The sequence below is a fragment of the Mus pahari genome, chromosome X, assembly GCF_900095145.1.
Source record: "Mus pahari chromosome X, PAHARI_EIJ_v1.1, whole genome shotgun sequence".
In the NCBI taxonomy this organism is placed as follows: Eukaryota; Metazoa; Chordata; class Mammalia; order Rodentia; family Muridae; genus Mus; species Mus pahari.
Window position 1 is genome coordinate 137,374,425 of NC_034613.1, and position 6,740 is coordinate 137,381,164.

A 6,740-nucleotide genomic window follows, 5' to 3' on the forward strand; every position below is an offset into this window, starting at 1 on the left:
AAGCATCCACAATTCTACAACCCAGGCTAAAAGCTATCCAAGGACCCTCAAGTGTGACAGCAGCCCTTATGGGAGTGTTTGACAACCTCCATCCTGTATCCTGGAATGAGTGGGAAACAAGAGACAGTGTAAGTTTGCATGTGCTGTGATTGAACACAGCCTCCGCTTAGTGGCTGCTATTTTATGCACATGTGAGAAAATTTAAAGATGATGAGAAATTGTCAATCAAGTCTCCAACGTCTATAATATACAATGGAGTGTGAGGCAAAAAGCGGTAAAATGTTTAAATTCTGTAAATATAGTATTAATTATATCATTTAAGTAGTCTTGCTTACCATTTAAGATAAGTCACTCATAAGCACAGTAGCATTTGTGTAAATAGTATTCAAATGTGCTCTGTTGATAGGCTTCTGTAATATTTGATTGTGGCAGTAATCCATAATATGTACCCATGAGCAGTATGTAAAAATCTATCTTCTAATTTTATAGTTATGAATTTCTAGCCCAAAATTTGCAACTTGTACATTATGATCACAGCTTAAAGAATTAAAGTAAATGTTAGCTTTTAATCAAATAAAAATATTTCTTTTCCCCATTTAATTGTTTGTCAAAAAAACAATCTATGATTTTCCATGTGGATAATTGTATGATCTTTTGCTGTGGCTTCATAAACTATCTGGGGATATTTTTTCTGCCAGATACATTTTTAACTTATAATTTTTCAATTATGCTTAAATATATCCAACATTTTTTTCCTAAGGTAAAGGCCATTAAAGAAAAGACATGCTAAAACCTTTAACTTTCATCTATATATAATTTTATTTTTTAAAAAGAAGCAAAACATGATCCTGTGAAAGAATTTTAATTTTCAAACTATGACAGGTCTGTGTGAGCTACTTGTGTGGTATTTGGTTTAATATTTCATTAGTTAATTCATAATTTATTGTTTTTAATTCTGATCACATTCTACCCCTCTCCTCACAGTCCCCCCACAGCCACTCCCCTATCCACTTCTCCTTGGAGGAGAGAGAGCATCCCCTGAGTACCCCCCACCCCTGGCACATCAAGGACTAGGCACATCCTCTCCCACTGAGGCCAGACAAGATGGCTCAGTTAGGGGGAACAAGATCCACAGGCAGGCAACAGGTTTAGATACAGCCCCTGCTACATTTGGGAGGAGGGACATGTATGAAGACCAAGCTGCACATCTGCTACATATATGGGGGCAGGGGCTAGGTCCAGCCCATGCATGCTCTTTGATTGGTGGTTCAGTCTGGGAGCCTCCAAGGGTCCATATTAGTTGACTCTGTTGGTCTTCCTGTGGAGTTCAATCCCCTTTTGGGCCACAATCCTTCCTCCTATTTTTCTATAAGAGTCCCCAAGCTCCATCCACTGTTTGGCTGTGGGTTTCTGCATCTGTTTCCATTGACTGCTGGGTGTAGCCTCTCAGAGAACAGTTATGCCATGCTCCTGTCTGCAAGCAGGAGTATCATTAGTAGTGTCAGGGGCTGGATCTTGCCCATGGGATGGGTCTCAATTTGGGCCAGTCACTGGCTGTCCATTCCCTCAGTGTCTGCTCTATCTTTGTCCCTGTGACCCAACATGTGTCTTGTTTGTGAGGTATTTGAAATGTTGAATTTTCCAAAACATCTAGTATCAGGTAAACAAGCCCTCCAATAAATGGCTAAGCAGGAGAGCATTCTGGAATCCTGACTCCAGACCAACATTCTAAAAGGCTATATGTAAGCTATTTGTCTTCCTGGATTCGTATACCCCTAGTGTGCAAGGGCGCTAATTCCTAGACAATATTTCTTCCTAATGCACATTACTTAGATATCATCCATATCACCAGTGAAAGAAAATTTCTAACATCCATTAGGCTAATTAACAAAGCCTGTAATATTGATTTGAGATTAAGATACTTGAAGACTTATAGCAAGTACTTTGGGAATGTTGATTTCTGATTAGAGTCTGTGGAGAGTTAATAATCCCTGCAATGAAAAGCTTCAATTAGAGAATTTCAAATATAAAATAGCCACCCCTAGGGTATAGACTAAAACATGCACAAAACATCAGATTGTACTTGCTAGAGTACTTTCAATTACATCAGAGCAACCACATGTTATGAGATGTGATGCCATTATGGCAATAATTATAATAGAAGGGAGGGTTTAAGATTTTGTTTTAAGTGTATCAGCTTCTTTGAGTTAGACTTAACACATGACATTTCCTGTGATTATCATGTACGAGCAACTGTATTTCTGAATATATACTCAAAGAATTGAAAGCAAGGTCTCAAAGAAATGTTGGCACATAAATGTTCATGGTGACATTACTAACAACATTTAAACATGGAAACAGCTCATCAGTCCCTTCTCCAACTCCTCCGTCGGGGTCCCCCTGCTCAGTCCAATGGTTGGTTGCAAGCATCTGCCTCTGTATTTGTCAGGCTCTGGCAGAACCTCTCAGGAGACAGTCATATCAGGCTTCCATTAGCAAGCTTTTCCCAGCAACCTCAATAGCGTCCAGGCTTGTTGGCTGTATATGGGATGGCTCCCCAGGTGGAGCAGTCTCTGGATGGCCTTTCCTTCAGTCTCTGTTCCACACTTTGTCTCCATATTTCCTCCTGTTAGTATTTTGTTCCCCATCCTAAGAAGCACTAAAGCATCCACATTTTGGTCTTCCTTCTTCTTAGGCTTCATATGGTCTGTGAATTGAATCTTGGATATTCTGAACTTCTGGGCTAATATCCACTTATCAGTGAGTACATTCAGTGTATGTTCTTTTGTGACTGAGTTACCTTACTCAGGATGATATTTTCTACTTCCATCAGTTTGCTTGAGAATTTCATAAATTCATTGTTTTTAATAGCTGAGTAGTACTCCATTGTGTAATTGTACCACATTTTCTGTATAAATTCCTCTGTTGAGGGACATCTGTCTTCTTTCCAGCTTCTGGCTATTATAAATATGGCTGCTAGGAACACAGTGGAGCATGTGTCCTTATTACATGTTGGAACATCTGGGTATATACGCCCAGGAGTGGTATAGCTGGGGCCTCAGGTAGTACTACATGAAATTTTCTGAGGAACCGCCAGACTGATTTCCAGAGTGGTTGTTCCAGCTTGCAATACCACCAGCAATTGAGGAGTGTCCCTCTTTCTCCACATCCTTGCCAGCATTTACTGTCATCTGAGTATTTGATCTTAGCCATTCTGACTGGTGTGAGGTGGAATCTCAGGGTTGTTTTGATTTCTATTTCCCTGATGACTAAGAATGTTGAACATTTCTTTAGGTGCTTCTCAGCCATTTGAGATTCCTCAGTTGAGAATTCTTTGTTTAGCTCTATACCCCATTTTTAATAGGGTTATTTGGTTCTCTGGAGTCTAACTTCTTGAGTTCTTTGTATATATTGAATATTAGCCCTCTATTGAATGTAGGATTGGTAAAGATCTTTTCCCAATCTGTTGGTTGCCATTTTGTCCTATTGACAGTGTCTTTTGCCTTACAGAAGCTTTTCAATTTTATGAGGTCCCATTTGTCTATTCTTGATCTTAGAGTATAAGCCATTGCTTTGCAGCCCCATGGAGGGAGAAACAGTGTCAACAGGCCAGACCTCCTGGAGCTTCTGGGGAGTGGATCACCAACCAAAAAATATACATGGGGGGGACCCATGGTGCTGGCCACATATGTGGCAGAGAATGGCCTTGTTGGACATCAGTGGGGGAAGAGGCCCTTGGGCCTGAGGGTGTTCGATGCCCCAGTGTAGGGGAATGCCTGGGTGGGAAGAAAGGAGTGGGTAGGTAGATGGGGGAGCACCCTTATAGAGGCAGGGGGAGGAGGGTGGGATAGGGAGCTTCGGAAGAGGAGACCTGGAAAGGGGAAAACATTTGAAATGTAAAGAAAAAAATGGAAACAATGTGTCCATGAACAGAATAAATAAATAAATTGATACTTAAATAAATAAAAACAGCTCACGCAAAGCAGAATATTACCAAGCCTTAAAAGTGGAAAAAATCTGACACATAATACAATATAAAGTTTCTGAAGATGATTCCAAATGGAATGTTAAGCACAAAACAATTACTGTCTAGTCCTGCTTTTATGAGGTGCCTCGATGTTGTGGTTTAAATGTGGATATCTCTCAGAGACTCATTTGCTTTTGGTACTGCCCAGTTGTCAGGGACCGAGGGGAGAGAGACTTTGGAGGTATTTGATGAATAAGAATGTTAACTCTTCAAAATGAAAATATTTCTGAAAATTGTGGATACACAATATAAGTATGTATGATTACTTAAGTAAGTATAATTATTTACTGCCAGTGAGATAGATAGATAGATGATAGATAGATAGATAGATAGATAGATAGATAGATAGATAGATAGATAGATGATAGATAGATAAAATGATTACTATAGTAAATTTAGGTTTATATGTACTTTGCTACAGTAAAATGATTGAGAAATCACTCATATCTGTTGTTATCTTGCTTGTGATTTATCCTGAGACCAATATTATCTGACTTTCTATCTCTCTGTCCATTACCTTGAAGCTCCAGGAAGAGTTCACTAGTAAGAGACATCTTGGTAACAATTTAAATGCTTCAAAGCAATTCAACATTACAAATGAGCATTTAGGTGAAGGAGGAAACAGAGAAATACAGACAGTACATCAGAAGCCAATACAAAAATTGGCACCAAAGTAGGCAAGCAAGTCACATAGGGAATTACATTTAAAGAGGCATTCACTCTCAAGTGCCTCCCATGCATTTGAACCACTCTGGGAATTAGTGCCTCCTTAAGCTTTTCTCCCAAAGCTTGCCTTATACTACTTCCAATATAAGGATATTGGAGGAGTTACAGAGACAAAGTGTGGATTAGAGACTGGAGAAATGACCATCCAGAGACTGACCCACTTGGAGATCCGTCCCATAAACAACGACCAAACCCAAACACTGTTGTGGATAGCAAGCCAACAGGTGCTTGCTAACAGGAGCCTGATATAGCTCTTTCCTGTGAGGCTCTGTCAGTGCCTGACAAATACAGAAGTGGATGCTCACAGTCATCCATTGGACTGAGCACAGGGTCCCCAATGAAGGAGCTAGAGAAAATACCCAAGTAGCTGAAGAGGTTTGCAGCCCCATAGGAGGAACAACAATATGAGCTAACCAGTACCCACAGAGCTCCCTGGGACTAAACCACCAACCAAAGAGTACACATGGAGGGATCCATGACTCCAGCTGCATATGTAGCAGAGGATGGCCTTGTGGGACAACAATGGGAGGACAGGCCCTTGGTCCTGTGAAGGTTATATGCCCCAGTATAGGGAAATGCCAGGACCAGGAAGCAGGAGAAGATGGGTTGGTGAGCAGGGGGAGGGAAGAGGGGATGGAGGAGGGTGTTTTTTTTTTTTTGGAGGGGAAACCAGGAAAAAGGATAACATTTAAAATATAAATAAAGAAAATATTCAATAAACCAAAAAAAGGATATTAGATTCTACCCCAGGGTTCATAAGGAAGCTTTGAGGAATACTGAAGAATTTTTTGTACAGGCTTTTTAATGAAAATATTATTCTTTGATATTTTTTAATTTAGAGAATTAACTGGAAAGAGGTAAGAGTAGAATCAGGGAGATTAACTCATGAAAGAAGTAATAAAGGTATGGGCTAAGGCAGTTGTGGGCTGGAGAGTGATAGAGGCTTAAAGAGCTAAAAAGGAGTCAGGGTTGAAAGTGTGGTGGCTAATTTAGGATGGTGTTGATAAAGGGGAGGAATAGCCTTTATGACTTCTTTCTTCACTTGGGCCATGTTGACAATAGGACAAAGCTACCATGCCTCTCATAGAAGAACATTGCTCCATGTTTCCTCTCTTTTTGCCTTCTCTATGCATTGGATATGGAGGGGACAGTTTGCTTCTGCTCCTAAGTAGTAAGGCCACGCATGAAGATTTTCCATTATTCTTTCCCTATGGTTAATTGGAAGTCATTATTCTGGGCACTGTAGCTCTTGCCCACTTTTTATTCTCTCTCTTTTTTTCATTTAAACAATTTTTATTAGATATTTTCTTCATTTACAATTCAAATGCTATCCCCAAAGTCCCTTATACCCCCCTGCCCTGCTCTCCATCCCACCCACTCCTGCATCCTGCCCCTGGCACTCCCCTGTACTGGGGCATATGATCTTATCAAGAGGAAGGGCCTCTCCTCCCAATGATGGCTGACTAGGCCATCTGCTATATATGCAGCTAGAGACATGAGCTCTGGGGATACTGGTTAGTTCATATTGTTGTTCCACCTATAGGGTTACAGCCCCCTTCTGCTCCTTGGGTAATTTCTCTAGCTCCTCTATTGGGGGCCCTGTGTTCCATCGAATAGCTGACTGTGAGCATCCACTTCTGTATTTGCCAGGCACTGGAATAGCCTCACAAAAGACAGCTATATCATGGTCCCTTCAGTAAAATCTTGCTGGCATATGCAATAGTGTCTGCCTTTGGTGGATGATTGTGGTATGGATCCCCAGATGGGGCAGTCTCTGCATGGTCCTTCCTTCCCTCTCATCTCCCAAGTTTGTCTCTGTAACTCCTTCCATGGGTATTTTGTTCCCCATTCTAAGGACTTTGGTCTTCCTTCTTCTTGAGTTTCATGTGATTTGCAAATTGTATCTTGGGTATTCTAAGTTTGGGGGCTAATATTCATTTGTCAGTGAGTGCATATCCTGTGAGTTCTTTTGTGATTGGGTTACCTC